The sequence below is a fragment of the Marmota flaviventris genome, chromosome 19 (assembly GCF_047511675.1).
Source record: "Marmota flaviventris isolate mMarFla1 chromosome 19, mMarFla1.hap1, whole genome shotgun sequence".
NCBI lineage: Eukaryota > Metazoa > Chordata > Mammalia > Rodentia > Sciuridae > Marmota > Marmota flaviventris.
Genome location: NC_092516.1, coordinates 14,242,130 through 14,260,310, shown reverse-complemented (window position 1 = coordinate 14,260,310; position 18,181 = coordinate 14,242,130).

Below are 18,181 nucleotides of genomic sequence, written 5' to 3'. Positions count from 1 at the left end.
AACTAACAACGGTGGTGGTTTTACCAGAATGTTCTAGATTCATTCTGTTTCTTGAAAGTGTTTCACAACAGAACCCAGTAGCAATTTCTTAGAAGAGCCGTGCTTAAAAACAACCAATCAACCAAAACAAGAAGAAGAAAACAAAGTGTGTGTTGAGGGTATAAACAATTGCATGCTTAACCTTGGGTTCAGTACCCAGCACCATTAAAAAACAAACAAACAACAACAACAAAAAAAACTTGCCATTGAATTCAGGCACTCAACTACTGAGCCCCATCCCCAGCCCTATTTTGTATTTTATTTAGAGATAGGGTCTCACTGAGTTGCAAGCACCTTGCTTTTGCTGAGGCTGGCTTTGAACTCACGATTCTCCTGCCTCAGCCTCCCCATCTGCTGGGATTACAGGCGTGCACCACTGTGCCTGGCTTCATGCTGGCCATTTTGTAACCTCAGCAAAATTGGTCTTTTACACTATGCAGCAGCAATTAGGTCATAGAATTTTTGGAATTAGAGAGGTGAGTTTGAATTCCAGTTCTGCCCCTTAGTAGCTCTGTGGCATTATGTGAGACACTTCGTCTTTCTGAGATTGGTACTATCATCTCTAAAAGGACTCTACCTCTCACATAGGATGAAGTTGTTACGGAGATAAAATGAGATCCTCTAGTGAAGGACTTAGCATGCAGCTGTCTGGCATATCCTATGGATTCAGAATGTGGTAGCTAGCTTGAAAGATGGAAAGCCTCATATTTTATTAGTTGGTATCTCTTGGGCCAAGTTTTCTTGGCAGGCAAGATTTTTATGTCCTCTGGAGGTCTGGCAATTAAGACTGCTCAAATTTCTCTGTAGGGAAATGTTCTTTGAAACAATTCTTCAGATTTCACTTTCATGGATTCTCTGAGTCCGCCCAGTCTTTAATTATATTCTCCATACTACAGACTCTAGATATCTCCATATCGGAGTCTCAATCTCAACCACAGAATAACCAGGGCATTTTGTGAATATACTGATGCCTGATCCCACCTTAGACCGACTGAATCAGTTTTTCTGGGACTAGAGACCCAGTGATCTATATATTTTTTTAAAGCTCCCTTGGCTATTCTAACAAGCAGTGAGGATTGCTCAAGCTCTCGCCCACGTCTCCAGCCCCATCTATACCAATCCTCTCTCCTTTGCTCACCAGCGCCTGTCTTTGTTGTTGAACGGGGTAGAGTTCCTCCTATTTCTGTTCCCTCAGTGGGCCGTGTGTTCAGCTCAGATTTCCGCATGATTGATTCTTGTTTGTCAGGTCTCAAATATAATGTGATTTATTCAAGATTTTACTTCATTACCCCATTCCAAAGTTGCATTCCATATCTTGTTTAATTACTTTTCTAACACACTGTGATCTGAGCTATTTACACATTAATTTGCTTATTTGCTACCTGTCTGCCATTAGCATATAAGCTCCAAAACTAGAAAGCCCTTGTCTGACTTATTTTCTATTATGCAACAGAATACCCAGGGCATAGAATAGTATCTGGCACGTAATGGCTACTCAATAAATATTGTCGAATGCAGTTATTCTCGTCTGCGATTCACTGATAGAATTGCATACCATCATTTTAATGATGAGTTTTTATGATGTGTTCACAGAACAATCATTTCCTTAAAAGCGAGCCTAGCAATTTCAACTTCCTCATGGCCCTTTATGTGGTTTTAATATTGTTTAACTATTAAAGGGTTAAAAAGAAGAAACATTATAGGTAAATAGTCAGCATTGTAAAACAACATCACTGCTTTTATATAAAGAGTTCTGTGATGATTCAGGGATTTCTTCATCTCCCTTAGACTCGAATTTTGCATCTCGAAAATGGGACTAATGCATATGGGAGTTGTACATAGGGAGTGAGAAAGTCCATACAATGCCTTTGTATACAATTCTTACAGTCCCGAAGCCTAGAAGTCACTCCTCCCACCCCTTTGAATCTGCCCCACTAGCCAGGTAGTAATAAAAACCTGTTCACCAAATAGATCAGGCATTTAGTTGTTTTAAGTCTTGCTTTTGCTTAGGAGGGGGAAGACGCGTTTAGAATGAGCAGGAAAAGTATCAAGTTTGAACTTTGCCGTTTATTAAGTTTTCTATTTAACCTTGGGCAAGTTACTTAAAATCTCTCACCTCAGCTTATTTATGAAATGAGGTCCGCTAAGCAGACTCAGACAATATAAACAACATGCTGGCACACAATCTATGTTCAATATGTGGTGCTTGTTATTACTGCTATTCATGAAGCTGTGACGTGCAGATATTTTCAGCCTGTGGACTTTGACAAATGAGATCAAAGACTAATTTTAATCCATTTGATCTCATTTTCTAGAAGTATTTTATTCAGTGTAAAAATGAAGCAATAGTTGTCATCAAATTATAAATACGAGAACCTCCTTGGCTTGGTTCCCAGAACACGCCCCCCCCCCCCTCCGGAAACTATGCAGACACCTTGACAACAGAGACAGGTCAGGGGTCTGAGCATTCATCACAGTGTACTTCAAAGTTCAGAACACCCTGTCACTGTCAAGAGAAACAAGTCCCCAGAATGCACCATTTGTCATGTCTTTAACCAAAGACATAAAAGCAGCATGTCATTCTGTGGATGTTAAATAGTTATTTTATATAGTTTCTTTCTAGTTCAATCAATAGGAACTGCTTATTGAATGCCAATAATGCAGTACAATTCACTTCTTGAAGACAGAGCAAGAGGTTTATTTATGGCCACTTGACTGAGGTGTGAATTCCTGGAGGCTAAGTGAAATGATTGGGTATCTTGTGTTATAAAAAGCATTAATGTGTTCTTGATTTTATCAAGGCAGGTTCCAACCATCCAACCATCCATCCATACACAATTACCCAGTAATTACCATATGCTAGTTATTAATCTAGCAAAGGTGAACAAAATATAGCTCATAGTCTTGGATACCCTTTGTTAGAACCCTTGTTATATTTTCATTCATTCATCTGGTAAGTCCTCAATGTGGACTAACTTGATGCAAAGCACTGTGGGGAATATACAGGGTATAACAGAGTCTCTGAAGGTCAATCTCTAACAGTTATCAAGGAGGATGAGTTGTAAGATGGCAACAATCCTTGCATCATATGTCAGGAGTCCTGGATTCCAATGCCAACCTTGCCCTGAAAACTCTTGGCCAGCCAAAAGCTTGACTTCTGCGCCCATCCCTCCAACTCCTCTAGGATTGTGTGCACTTGTATGCCTCTCTGGACCCCAGTCGCTTCTCTTTCAGTTCTTGCTCTCTTACTGCCATTATATCTCCTTCCCATCATTTTTAGTATCACCACCTGAAGACGTTTGTGTTATCTGCCCACCTACCAGGACCATCAATTCACAGCATTATTCTACTCTTTTTCTAGTTTCATCTCATCTCTTCTCTTGCTAATAGCCTCAATTTCCTTTTACCCTTATCCATACATGGTCAAGAAAACCCCAACTAAGAATCACATTAATGATTCCTCTTCTTATCTGTCCCAGAGCAGCTAATGTTAAAAAACAAAAACAAAAACAGAAACAAAAAACAAAGTAAAACAAGCAACCAAAACCCCGCATGCTTTGCAGACCAACAGTTCAAAAATTATGGCCTCCTTCTTCAGGGGTGTTTGGACATGATTGGGAAGCTCCAATCATAGAAAACAATTTGGAATAATGATTTAGCACAAAGGGTCTCGGATTCAGAAGGCTGGGCTTCAAATCCCAGCTTACTCAAGCCACTTAACCAAGTGGTATTTTCTGAGTCTGCATCCCAAACTGTACCGGTTCTGAGTCTTACTTTCCTTCTCCATAAAATGGAAGCCTGGTAATACTCACTACATGGGGTTGAGGATTAGATAGACATAAGTGAATGTTTAACAAAGTACCAGACGTGCCGTAAATGTCAGTAATATTCCTCACTGTGGCCATCCTTAACCTCTTCAGTCTCCTTACACTTTCTACTTGCTTTCTTGATCAGAACTTTGCTTCTTCCTCTGAGGCCCATCAGCAAGAATTTCCTCACCTTGTATCCCCTCCCCACCTCCCTGCTGCCACACCTCACTTTCTGCAGGGCCAGGTGCAGAGCCAGCACAAGGTTGCACTGGATTCCACATCTTGGTCTCTGCAGATGCCTCACGTAGTTTTATACTTTTAAAATTTATTTTTATTTTTCATTATTTATTCGTTGTAATTAATTATGCATGACAGCAGAACACATTTTGGATCATTGTACACAAATGGAACATAAGTTATCATTTCTCTGGTTGTACATGATGTGGAGTCTCACCCCACGGGCAGTCAAACATGCATCTAGGGTAATGATGTCCATCTCATTCCACCATCTTTCCTGCCCCCATGTCCCCTCTGCCTCACATATTTTTAAATCTCTCTTCTCTGCCAGCTTCTCCTGCACTGAACTTTCTTGTGAGTTCATACACATAGGCAATTATTCTGTATTTAAAAAGCTGTCTGCTTACATTTCTCTTTGCACTAAATTCATACCGGAAAAGTCAACTTCAGGTGAGTCGACTGTAACCGTTCCTCTACCCACTCTGTTAGCCTTCTGGTCCTCTACCCTCCTGAAACTGCTTCTGTCCTAATCATAGGGACCTTCTGAGTGTGAAAACCCTTTATAGTCCATCTTGATCTCTTAGCTACATTGGAGATTGTTAACAACCCTTCTTGCAATGGCTTTTCTTGGTACTCGTCATTTCATTCTCTTTTAGCTTTCCTCTTACTTGCCTGACTGGTCCTGCTTCTTCTCTTTTCTGGACTCTTCTGAAATGTTGGTATCTCCTGGAGCTTCACCTTCAGCCCACTGTTCTTCTGGTGTTAGGTCCTGTGCGTGCACAGTGACCTCGTTCACGTGCATCCACTTGACCATGATTTAAGATTCCCAAGGTCTAGCTCTAGTCTCAGCATCACTTTTGAGATTTAAACCCTTATGTCCAACTGTTTCCTGAACATCTTCACCCAGTTATCCAGTGGGCTCCTTGAAAACTCAGCATAACGATGCTTGAATTTGTTATTCCCTTGTCTCTAGAATGTAAGCTCGGGAAGGTAGGGCTTCTTGCCTGGTTGTTACTTGGCATGTCTCTAGGGCCTAGGACATTGTCAGGGACACACTTGGTGCTCAGCTCACGTTGGTTAAATGAATAAACAAAGTCCTTTGTCTTCTTCACCAACCCGTTCTTCCTTCAGGACGGCAATAGGACCAACCCGGGTTTCATGTCACCTCCCCTTTCCTTAATCCTTATATTCCATTGGTTTCCTAGTTCCATGTATCCATGCTTCCTGATCCGCAGTAAATTCCGTCCTCTACATTCTCACCGATACTTGGGGGGTTTAATAATCTCTACTTCATTTCTATCTTGGATTTCCTTATTCATATAATGGGAATAACAACATGACCTATCTCCTAGGACTGTTGTAAAATTCATTGAGGTGATATGTTCAACTAATGATGTTAAAGTTGTTCACTTGTTAAAACAGTGTCATTCATATTTAAAAAATTTTTCTTTTTAGTTGTCAATGGACTTTATTTTATTTATTTGTATGCAATGCTGAGAATAGAACCTAGGGCCTCACACATGCTAGGCAAGTGCTCTACCACTGAGCATAATCCCAGCTCCAGGGTCACTCATATTTTTCAATTATGATTTTCACTGAGAAAATGTAGCATCCTGTTCCATCATGATACTTGTCTGAATCAACCACTGCACTGAAGGTTGTAATTTTTTTTTACTACCAGGATTGAACCCAGGGGTGCTTAAGTATTGAGTCACATCCTCAGCCTTTTTAAAAAAAATATTTTATTTTGAGACAGGGTCTCGCTGAGTTGCCTAGCCCCACTAAATTGCTGAGGCTGACTTTGAACTTGAGACCCTCCTGCCTCAGCCTCCCGAGCTGCTGGGATTACAGGTGTGCACCACCCTGCCTGGCTTGGAGGTTGTAATATGTTGATTTCCAAATTCAACCTCCCTTCTGCATTTACTAACTGCAATTTTTCCTTTTAATGATCTTGGGGTGGTTAATCTTGATTGTCAACTTGATTTGATTAAGAAGCATCGGGCTGGGAGGTGGCTCAGTGGTTAGGCACCTCTGGGTTTAATTCCTAGTACCAAAATCAGCCAACCAAACAAACAGAAGCGTCTAGGAAACAGGGAAAGCACTGAGGATGTACCCAGAGATGACTGGAATATAGGTCAGCACACCGAGGAGCGAGACCTACCCCGAGTGTGGGCAGCTCTGTCCAATAGGCTGGGGTCTTGGATAGAACCCAGCGGCAGAGGAAGAAGTGGGTCAGCTCATGCAATCCCCACTCTCCATTCTTGCACGAGGGTGTCTTTTGTTGCTGCCTTCACCTGTGGACATCGGGGGCAGCTCTTCAAAGTGGACTCACAGTGAGAATCGAACCTAGGGTCTCACACATGCTAGGCAAGTGTTTAGCATCCACATCTCAGAGAGAACATTTGGCCTATGGTTCTTTGGGATTGGCTTATTTCACTTAGCATGATAGTCTCCAGTTCCATCCAGTTACCAGCAAATGCCATAATTTCATTCTTTATTATGGCTCTATAATATTCAATTGTGTATATATACACATTTTCTTGATCCATTCATCTGTTGAAGGGCACCTAGATTGGTTCCATTGCTTAGCTATGGTGAATCGAGCTGCTCTAAACATGGATGTGGCCAAGTCATTGTGGCCTGATGATTTTAAGTCCTTTGGGTATAAAGCTAGGAGTGGGATGACTGGGTCAAATGGTGGTTCAATTCTGAGTTTTTGGAGGAACTGTCATACTGCTTTACAGATGGATGTACCAATTTGCAGTTTCACCACCAATATATGAATGAACCTTTTCCCCTACATGCTTGCCAACATTCACTGTTACTTGTATTCTTCATAATTGCCATTCTGATTGGAGTGAGATGAAATCTCAGTGTGGTTTTAATTTTTTAGCAAACCTTTGAGGAGCGTTCCTCGTGTTATAAAGCTCTTTAACCTCAAAAATCAAACGTTACAGAAAAGTTACACATTATGCTCATGTCAGAGTATTAAATGAAAACAGAGAATTAAAGAAAAACTAAGAAAACTCTTAGAAAACCGTTCCAATGGCCCAAGGCAAGAGGGTGCCATTTCACAGGAAGAGCAGCGGAGCCAGGGCCTCCTCCAGTGCTGAGATCATCTGCAGCTTTCTCTGAACACTGCAGGAAGCTGCCATTTACAGTCAGAGTTGCCAGGAGCCTCTCAGCCAGGAGGTCCTCAGAGTCACAGCAGACGGAAGGAGCCACAGATCCCACCTGCCAGCTCAAGCCCGTCCAGACCAGCGATCCCACACAGCCTTCCACTCTCCTCCCCTGCTTTCTCTCCCCTACTCCTCAACGCCAAGGTCGTGGAGTTAGATTGCTATGAACCTGGTTTGTGTCAATCACAAGCTTAGCAGGGAGCTTAGGAGCCCAGACCACAGTCAGACTGTCTGGGGTGGAACCTGGCTCTGCCCTTGCTATGTCTCCAGGCAAGTTCCTCTTCTGCAAAATGGGCCTCCTGAGGGCCGTGCTCCCCTCTGGGGTGGCTCTGGGCATGGAGTGAGCTCCTCTCTCTCAAAGCTCAGAGCGTGGCCTGGGACACAGCAAGTGCTATGGGAGTGTTCATTGATTTTCTCAAAATCCACTCTATTTTCTCCATCACCCCCCTCCAATGCCAGGCCACTTGTCCATGTCACCCCCACAGTCACTCTAATGGCTGACCCTGGAGGGGTCCGTTTCTCCCCAGTGTTGCAAATCCCAGTTTCCTGACTCCGTGCTTCTTTTGATTCCCAGAAGATGGAAAAATAGCAAGCGCGACATCTTTTCTTTTGTCTTGAATCTCTTTGCAGATCAGCGTCCCCAAACCACACCTGTATCAAGTCAAAGACTTGGGATCCCATGGTCATCTTCTTCACCAGTGGGACCACGGGGCTCCCCAAGATGGCGAAGCACAGCCATGGACTAGCCTTAAAGTCCTGCCTCTCCTCAAGGTAGGAAGAGGGCACCAGCTCAGAGGCTGGCCCCCAGGTCTGGTGCCAGCTGTGTGTGCCCGTGTGCAGGGTGGGCCTTGCGGCTCTCTATAGGAGGGTCTCCATGCTGGGCCTCCTGTCTGCTCTCTGCTTCAGCCCCCTGAGGGTCCCGGAGGTGAGTCCTGGAATCCTGAATGTTGACAGAGACTCAGAATAATAAGGAGGCCCTGGGGGTCCTACCTGAGCACCTCCACAGGAGCGTGGAGGAGACGCGGGTGGAGGCAGCAGGCATTCTGCAAGCCACACAAATGACAGGCCATCGTGTCCCTGAAGGTGGCCGACAGTGGGGAAAAGAGAAGGGTCTCGCAGTGTAACTCGAGGCAAGAGGGCCCTTCCTCTTCTCTATTTTGGATAAATTGAACTTGGAGTTTCCCAACCATGAACTACTTGGGAAGAAACTATCTAGAACTGAGCTACACCAAGTCACTGCCCCGACCTTGAACCAAGAATTCGTAGAGCTGAGGCTCGAGCTTTGTGTTAATCATTTAACCAACTTTGAGCTGAGCCTCTCGCGCCCACCTCTCCTCCTCTGCGATTAGTAATATTCTAATCAGACACACTCCACCTATTCTGACTCAGTAACTAGAACAAGGGGCAGAGGTGGCTCCTTGTGGGCAGGGGTGTTAGTGCTAAGGGTAGCAGCTCAGCACCGAGACCCCAGGAGGTGAGAGAAGGGGAGGATGTTGGTGCATTTGGACTAATACATCCAAACACAGAGATATAAAAAGGATTTATATTATAAAATCCTATAGAAAGTATATTCATCGGATTATAGAGATCTAGGATGGCCCTGAGCATGAAGGACAGGGGACCAATGGAAGAGCTGGAGAGGGAGCAAGGCCCAGGTTGGGCAGGCTCTGGGGGCCTCCATGTGGAGTTTGGGCCTCAGGAGGAGGAAGATAATGAGGAGGTGCTGAAAGGTTTGGGTGATGGGGAGATGTGGCCAGATTTGCTTTTTGAAAAAGTCACTATTGCTGCAGGATGGAGAAGAAGTTGGAGAGAGTTGGAATGGAGGAAGGGAAGACCAGGTACCACCTCTTAGAGTAGTCCAGATGCGGAGAGTGGCCTGCACCAGGTGCCAGGGATGGGAAGGACGTTAATATGCTCGAAATTGCAGGAGGCAGAGGGGGCAGGACCTGCTGGCTGGATGTGGGGATGAGGGAGGTCAAGGATGGCCTCCAGATATGGGTTAGACAGTGATGACCTACACAGAAGGGAGGACGCTGGAGGAGAATCCGTCCAGAAGAGGCACGAGGAGAGATTAGCAACTCTGGGTTTGGGGTGCCTGAGAGACCCCAGAAGAGGTGCTCATGGGAAGTTGAGCTGAAGCTCAGAAGAGAGGCCCCCTGGCTCCTGATTTCCTGTGGGTGCAGCACTCCCCTAAGAGGGTCAGGAGGGGGCTTGTGGGGGGCTTGTGAGAGCCCCTCCCTGCTAACAGAAAAGCTCCTCCAGCCACAGCCGGCCCAGGGGAGTGTTGAGCTTCCTCCAGGATCTGTGCACACAGAGGTCCCTTAGGAGCAGCAGGAGGAGGGCAGGGAGGTGACAAACCCTCCCTACTCCACCTCCAACTTCAGCCCTGTGGCTAATTGCTTCCTGTCCCTTGCCAAGGTGGGCTGCTCATTGGTTCTCTTCTCCCTCTCGAATTCTGTGTCCCTTTGCAAAGTATAGAAAGACCCAACCCAGAACCCTTTTAGCCAAAAATGAGGAAGAGAACTGATTGGCCCCCCACCAGGGAGCCTTTCTCCTTAGATTGAGCCTTTCAGTTTTCCTTAGCTCCTTTCCCTATGTCCATGCACATGGCCAGCGGCCTCCTCCTAGTGTAAAGAAAACTAAAGCAGACAGAAGCAAGGTGCAGAGGCAGAATGGCATTATGGCCCCTTGTCCAGCTGCCAGCTTTATTTATATCAATAGGTTACATGAGGTCACTGGCATCGGTAGTACATTATTGTTCATGGTGTCCCCAGGCAGGTAACAGAGTCAACAAAATGTTGCAGCTTATTCCTCAGTTACATATTATAGTTGCAATGTGTCATGTGAGGAGCTTTGTGTTGCTCTCAAGAAAGTCCATTCTTTAAAGTTACTGTCATGTGGACTGGTTCAGGGGCAGAGGAGCTTGGTGACCCATTGTGGTTGTCTAACAAGAGAGTTTCTTTATTCCCAGGAGCTGTGTGCCTGAGATCGAGGTCAAGGGTGATAAGACTCTGACACAGAGTCTCCTCATGAAGGACATTGCTACAGCAAGGAAACTCTCCCTGCAGCTAGGTATCCTTTGTACAGAAAATTTCCCAGCCACCAAACATGCCACAGCCATGAAGTCATTAGAGACCCCAATCCCAAACACACAACCCTTATATCCCAGAGCACCTTCCCTTGATCTTGGTGGTGCTATGCCTGGTGGTGCTTGGCCCCCTGGTCCTAACTGGCACCATCTTCAGTATAGAATGTCCTCTGCCTGCGGTGGCCTCCCCCGTCTCCCTCCTGAGCCCGCAGTCCCCGAGTCCTCCCTTCCTCCCTCTCCTTCTGAGCAGCCTCCTTCACCTCCCTCTGCCGCAGGGTGGGCACAGCAGTGCCCGAGGTTCTGAAGACTACAGCGGGGGGTCTAGTCCTCTCTCTCCAGGCTCATTACCCATGTGTCCCTGATGGCGGGTCAGCTGGGACTGGTCGCCTTTCCAGGTCCTCTGCCTGCGCTTCTCAAACCTCACCCCCAGCGCCACCTGGTATGTGCTTCTGCTTCCCGTCATGATCGGCTGCAGCACGTTGTGCACCCAAGACTTAGAGCTGCACAAGCCTCCCTGGCCCACAGGCCCGAGTCCTCCTCACCACTGGGATTTTAATGCATGGAACAGCACTTAAATCCAGACCATCTGGAGTCAAAACCTGCCTCCTCTTCTCTTGGCTGTGGCTCCCTCCCCGAGCCCTGATCCGAAGCTCTCATGACGCCCCTCCCTAATCAATCCTGGTGGAAAGCAGAAGTTCCAGAGCCCAGATAATCTTCTTCTGACCGACCTCAGTCTTCCTAAGCTGACCTCTGGCTCCTCTCCTCTGGGTCTGAGGAAGTGACGTCACTCGACTTGGCAGAAACCTCCTTGGGCTCCTGAGACTGATTCCTGTGAGACCTTCGGTCTCCATGAGCTTCCCACTTCTCTGCCTGCAGACCCCTGCCCACTTGCAACTGTCCCTCCTAAGTGCCACCTCCTCCAACAAGGTCTCACCGCCCAACCACAAGGACAATTTCCCTCACTGTGTTCTTAACATAACTCCTCCAAGTCTCTGTTATGGCATCTGCCAGCTTCTGCCTTGTCATTTGGTGCCAGCTTATTTCCTCTGTGAGTGTCTGCTCTGTCATGTCTGATGTCACCTCCCTAGTTCTGTGTCCCCCCTGACAGCATCTGACACATGCCCTAATGAAGGTCCTGCCCGATAGATACACATACATGGAAAGAATTAACAAATGAGTGGGCTCTCTAGAGGGGAGGTCAGAACTGCCGTGTTCATAATGGGGATGCTTTTAACCTTAACTATCAAAATAAAATCCCCTCTCTTCCCGTTTTCCAGGTGTTGTTCAAATACCCCATCACCCAATTCCTGGCTGCACCAGGTGTATTCCGGATGATTCTACAGGAGAGATTCGCCAAGTATGTACAAGTGGTTGATAACAAGGAGCTCTGAGTAGGATTTATTTTCTTAAGGAATCTGATGGCATGAGAGATTTTCCTTTGTTTCTGGGAGGACAGCGTGTGTGTGTGTGTGTGTGTGTGTGTGTGTGTGTTGTTGGCGATGATGATTATCAGTCAGACTTATTTAAATTAAAGCATGACCCCGAGACCCAAGAGAAAAGCTCAATGTGCCTTGCTTATATCTTTGTGGGGTTATTCAAGTGTCTTTATTACAAATGACAGACATACAGAGAGCACGCACAAGATGGAAGTCTACAGATGAATCCAATGTTGAAAAGAAAATCCCTGTGTAGCACTCACCTAAATAACAGAAATAGAACATTGCCAGCACCCCAGGCGCTTCCAAGTGACCCCTCATCGTCCCTAAAGGCAACTACTGTCTCAATCTGATAGCAGTCCCTTCCCTATTTTCCTTTACAAGTTTAGCTACTAAGGCAATATTTCTGAGCAAGTGATTCCATTTTACATGCTTTTGAACTTGATATCTGTAATTCTACATCACTCTCTGATACCTTGCTTCTTTCTTCAGGATTATTTTTGAGAGGCTCCCATGTTGTTGCCCATTGATGTAGTTAATTTTCAGTGCCATATAATATCCCATTTTATGGAAATGCCACAATTTTCTTCTATCAGTTCTACCAGTAGAGGAGATGTGGGTAGCTTTCACATACGGGCTATTGAGTCAGTGCTCAATGAACTCTGGCCCATGCATCCGGGTACATAGGAGCATGCATTTCTGAAGAGATTTTCTAGAAGAATGAGCAGATCATACTGATAATACACAAAGCCAAAAGATTAAACCAACTAATGCTCCAAAAGAAATGTAGGAGTTCCCGTTGTTCCACATCCTCGCTAACATTTGTTATTGTCAAAGATAACTTTTGCCCCTCTGATGAACCTACACCATTGTCTTACACGGTTTTATTTTTGCATGGCCCTGTGTTTGAAAGTTAATTTTTAGCTAACCAGATATCTGCTCTTTGAACCTGAGGGGCATTATTCATAAAGCCTTGGTCTGGCAGGATTCTGATTCCATTGAATTTCCAAGTTCATACATATCGCAGTTAATTTTTGCAACATTCCTCAGATGATGGTCTTTGTCCAAAGCCAGTAAGATTTCTTCAGTGCAAAATGAGCGACTCCACCTAAAATTCTGCTCACTTATGCACGTGGAGCAAAGCCCAGAGGAGGGAGAGAGGCTCCTCAGTGGAGCTCGCCCCTGCTCCCCCTCTGTCTGCACCAGGAGAGGGGATGAGGTGGAAGGTGGTGCAGAAGCCACTCCCTCTGTCCTCCCCAGGGGCTGGCCAGGCACCGCCCATGCCAGCTGGGTCAGAAGCAATCCCTCCCCCCATTTTCTTGCAGGAATCCAACCCTGATTGGCGATTGTTCTTGGGAGCTTTAGGAGAACTTCAGGGGAGGGAGAGCTCCCACCACCCAGGAACCCAGTCAATTAGGAGAAACCTTCCCATCAGACTTTGCTGTTCTCCCTGGGATTCCCTCTCTCTGAGCTTCTATTTGCTCTGAGGTGTCCTCTGCTCCCTGCCAGCCTCTGTCTCTTCCCGCTCAGCCCCACCTTCCCCGAGGCCCTGGGGAAATCATCTCCAAACCCAGCTTCATTTCCCACCTAGAAACAAGATCCTTCAGGTCACCAGCAGCCCTCACTGAGGGCAGCATGGTCCTCCACCACCCAGGTGTCCCTCAGGTCGTGTCCACACCCTGAGCTGCACATCTGCTTCCTTAAGATGAGTTCTGATGAACCCACTTTGCTCCCTCCCCAAATCCAAATTGAACCCGAATTTCCTGATGAGCCCAGTGCCTCACGACCACCCGCCCATCACTTGCCAGGAGAGATCTCGGGGGCTGGCAGGAAGGGAGAGACCTCCACTTGGCCTTGAGCTCACCACAATGACCAGAAGTTGTACAGGAAAGTCAGGGAGTGGGCGGTGGATGATGCAGGGGACACCGCTGTCACCTGCTAAGGCATGGGCCTGGGGCCAGCTCCCGGCCTGACCCTGCTGCCCTCCCCCAGCCTCAGGTTCCCCACCCTGGAGCACTGCTGCACTGGCGGGGAGGCCCTGCTGCCCGAGGAGCTTGAGCAGTGGAGACGACACACGGGCCTCCTGCTCCACGAGCTCTATGGACAGTCGGAGACGGTGGGTGCCCAGGCCGCGCGGGCCCTTGGACGGGGGCTGGGTCACTGAGCTTTGGAGACTGCTGGTCCTACTGCGTGTTGTGCTCAGCCCCACTGTGTGGCCCTCACTGCTCAGAGCCAACAGGAGGCTCCAGGGCTCCAAGTTCATTTGCGTCCAGTGGATTTACAGAAAGAGAATTCACAGCTGAAAACCCACCAGGACACCAACACCTGAGGACGGACGGGCACGGTCTCACAAAGGGACCTAAGGACATTTTGCTACTGTGCCTGTGATGTTAGCTCAGGGAGCCCAGGGGTGGGTGGGCTAGGAGGACCTCTCCCTCAACAGGGAGACCACCACCTGGAGGTCCTGCCAACTCCACCATCTGTCCCTTCCCAGGTGGCCCCATGCAGAGGCATGGGCACTGGCTCCAGAGGGTCCTCTTGGGGTGGTTAGGGCCACAAGGTTTGACTGTGGAATGCCACCAGGGTGGATGAGGGACCAGAGACTCTCTGTATAGACCAGACACAAACACACTCTGTGTGAGCCTAGAGTGTCACTGGGCCACCATTTTGGAGGGCATTTAGGGTGGCATGCAAGCCTTGAACCTCCAAGACTCCATCAGCGGCAGCGTGGGGTGGGTGCCCCTCTCCCAACACATTCTCAGTCCATTTCTGATGCTGGGTGAGCCCATCATTCCTCCAGCTAACAGAGGGATGACCGCACCTCAGGCCCTGGGACACACTGGAAAACCTAGTTCCTTTGTTGCAATTCAACACATTTATCTGACTCTTTTTTTTTTTAAAGAAAAAAAATCACCTGATTGGTTTTCTTCCAAACTTAAAAAAAAGAAAAAGAAACATTCCGACTCTGGGCTGTTGGGCAGCTCACAGCTTGTGCTTGGGACGAGGAGGAGGGTGGGTGAGGACGACAGGCTCATCCATGGCCCCAGTCCCTTTGTGTCCACTGTCTGCAACAATAGCTGATGCCTCGTCCTCAAAGCCCTGTCCGCCATCCATGCAGCGGTTCCCACCCCCCTCCAGTGTGCGTGGCCTGGGCTGTGGGGACAGAGCTTCCTTCCTCTGCCAGGAGTGCGGGCTCAGGCCCGGGTCTCAGCCCTGCACTGGACAGGCTTCAGGACCATGCCCCTGTCCCTCGACCCTCTGAGCCTCAGCTTTCCCCCCTGGAGAATGCAAACCATAATGGCCGGCTGGCGGGACTGTGATCAGGGAAAGGCAGTGTGCCCAGCGCTGGCCACAGGGCCCCGCCCCAGCACAGGCTCGCCCTGGAGCTGCTGGGGACACACAGGTGGACGGGGCACTCTGTGTTCTCGGGGGCTTGTTCTCTCCCAGGAGGCAGACAAGCAAGGGTAGTTAGAGGTGTGGGGCTAATGTGCGGAGTGATGTGGGCAGCAAGTCCTGCAGAAGGATAATGACTAGCGGGCTTTCCTGCATCCTGGCCCGTTGCTGATCTCCCCTGCACCTTTGGGTGGCCTCACGCTGTGGTCCAACTGCAAATGCTCAGCCCTGGAAAGAGTGATAACGAGGAGCAGCCAAGGGGTCAGTGGTCAGGGAGGGGAAGGGGCGGAGGAGCAGTGGGGCCAGCACAGTGGGCACGCTCAACACGGCCCTGAGAAGGAGCTGAGGCCGATTATTTCACCATCCAGGAGCCTAGAGCGAGTGCGTGTGGACGCATGGCCTCCCCTGGCAAGGACCCAGCCCGGCCCTGGTGTGTCTCCAGGCCCCACAGCACATGCCCCAGGTGGGGCTCACCCTCTGCATCTCTCTTTGACCCCTCACTGGCCACTGGTCTCCTCATACTTAAGACAGAGCCACCCCATGCTGGGGTCAGTGAACAGTTGGGTCAGTGCCCTGAGCATGGAGTCCAGGACTTCAGCTTCCCCCACAAGGGCTCCTTGTACGGCATGATTGACATCTGTGCAGGGCAGGGAGGGGCCTGGGGCCGTGTTGTGTGAAGCCTGCTGCTTAGTGACCAGCCTGGCCTCTTTGGCCATCCTCAATCCTCTCTCTTGTGAACAGGGAATGACTTGCGCTGTCTCCTGGGGAATGAGCATCAAGCTGGGCTCCATGGGGAAGGCCATCTCACCCTTCGACATCCAGGTCTGGTCCAGGTCTGGACCTCAGGACTTTGACTGGGCCCAGCTGGCCCCTGGACCCTCCTGTGACAGTAGGTGGCAGATCCAGCCATGCTTCCCTGCCTGGTGTCCCCTCCCTCTCTCTCCCTCTTTCTCTTGAATTTCCCAGGGAGGCTTCAGTTGAGAGCTGCACTAAGCTTAGAATGGATTTGCACCATCTGCTTCCTAGGCGGCCTTGAAAGAGGCCCCTGTTTCTCTCATGGAGTCTGTTGACGGGCATGGGCTATCAGGTGTGTGGGGGTATCTGAGAAACGGTCCATCCAGGGGAATTGTGGACACATCCCACACTAGGGATTTTCTTTCCTTGGCTGGGTCTTGAGGGGAACTTCCTCAGGGTCACTACACATGTCCCCAAACCCCATGTGGCCCATGGCAGCTCCAAATCAGGGCTAGAAACCCCATCTCTCTAATCTTTATGCATGTAAGCTGCAAACAGTCTGTCATTGCATTATGTAGAAAACCGATGTATTTAGTCCTAAAGAAATCATGAAAAACAGTAAAAAAAAAAAAAAAAACACAGAAAAAGAATCCGAGTAATGATACAATGAAATACATTTTGCTTCGGTGCCGTTATCTGCATAAAAAGCCACAGAACTGGCTTGTCGTGGTTTAAAAGTAGAGCACCAGAACAGGAAGGTTGAAGTCAACTGCACAACAGTGACAGGTTATCAAGAGGGGAGAGGCCCAGCCTGTACAGGGACAGGGGATGTCCACAGGGGGATGCCAGGGTCACCAGGATTGAAACCCAATCTGGACAAAAGAAAGGAAGGGACACTGAGCAGAGTCCAGGACACTGAAAGGGAAGGTCATTCTTACAGCCCAGGAAGCTGCCCAAAGCCAAAGTCAACCTGCCATGTCCTCTTTGTCCCCTAGAGACACCTCCAAAGACCCTGGCAGGGTCAGGTGCCTTAGGCGGGGGACCAGCTGTGCTGCTGATCATCTCTGAGGCCTGGGCGGGTTTCCTTCTGCACATGGGGCCAGGTGCACAGGCTCATGAGGACTGGGGGAAGTGACATATTGGGCCTGTGCACATGGGGCATTGTGAGGGGCCTCTTTCCTTCCAGAACTGGCACCTTGGAAGGTCCACAGCCATTAAAGGCAGTAACGTTTGTAACAACGGCTCTTGGTACTGCTTGTGTCAACACTTTACAGGCATTGTCCCAGGACCCTGAGGTGCCCTCTCCAGGTCCCTTGCACAGATGGGGACACAGATCCAGAGTGGTCAGGGAGGGCCAGTGTCCAGGCAGAGCAAAGTGTCAGAGGGACCTGGGTTTGGAAAGGGGCATGAGGAGTCGGGGAGACCCCTGAGGGGGAGGGCCCAGAGAGACAAGTGGCGCAGAGCCCAGCTCTGTGTGGGTGAGCCCTGCTCAGAGGAGAAGCTAGACCTGGGGGCCACGCTCCCGTCCAGCTCCTCCACCTGCTGCCCGAGCCGTTGGTCACTGTGGTGCCGGAATCATCTCATATTCCCCAGGGCATCGTTGATGTGGAGCAGGGGGTGCGGCCCACTGTGGCACAGGCAGGGTCCTGGGGGGACTCCTTCCTCCCTCTCTTGGCTGCTAGCCCTGCTAAGCCCCAGCCAACACCTCCCTCTCTAATCATATCCTGATCTTGTGCTTTGCGTTTGTCCCCAGGGTCACCCTAGCCTGGCAATTCTCAGGGCCTGGGCATGACCCCCCGGAATGCCCTTCAAGTGACAGATGCCCAGCACTCAGTTTGGATCCAAGAAAACGCCACATTCTGTGATGTTCAGGGGGCAGATGATGTACTGCCAGGCCTTGGCTTGCCCTGTGTGTTGGGGTGTGGTGGTGTGTGTTTGGTTGTGCAAATCTGCCTGGGAACACGTGGTCTGGACTTCAGTGTCTGTGAGGTTAGAGTTGGGGGTGTGGGTTTTCTTTGGTGTGGCTGGTCCTGTGATGTTCTGTGATGTGCATCTGTGTTGGCCGTGCCTGTGTGTTCCCCCGTGAGTGGGTGTCACTGTGGACTTCACAACAAGGCAGACGTGCGTGGGATCTTTCCAGTGGTGACTAGCTGGGGTGAGTGAGAGGGGGACAGCAAGTTCTTCTCCACCCACAGGCTGGGACGCTTCTGCCCCTGCTCCTCTCTGCCTCTGGTCTCCCCCTGGTGGTTGTACAACAGACCCCAA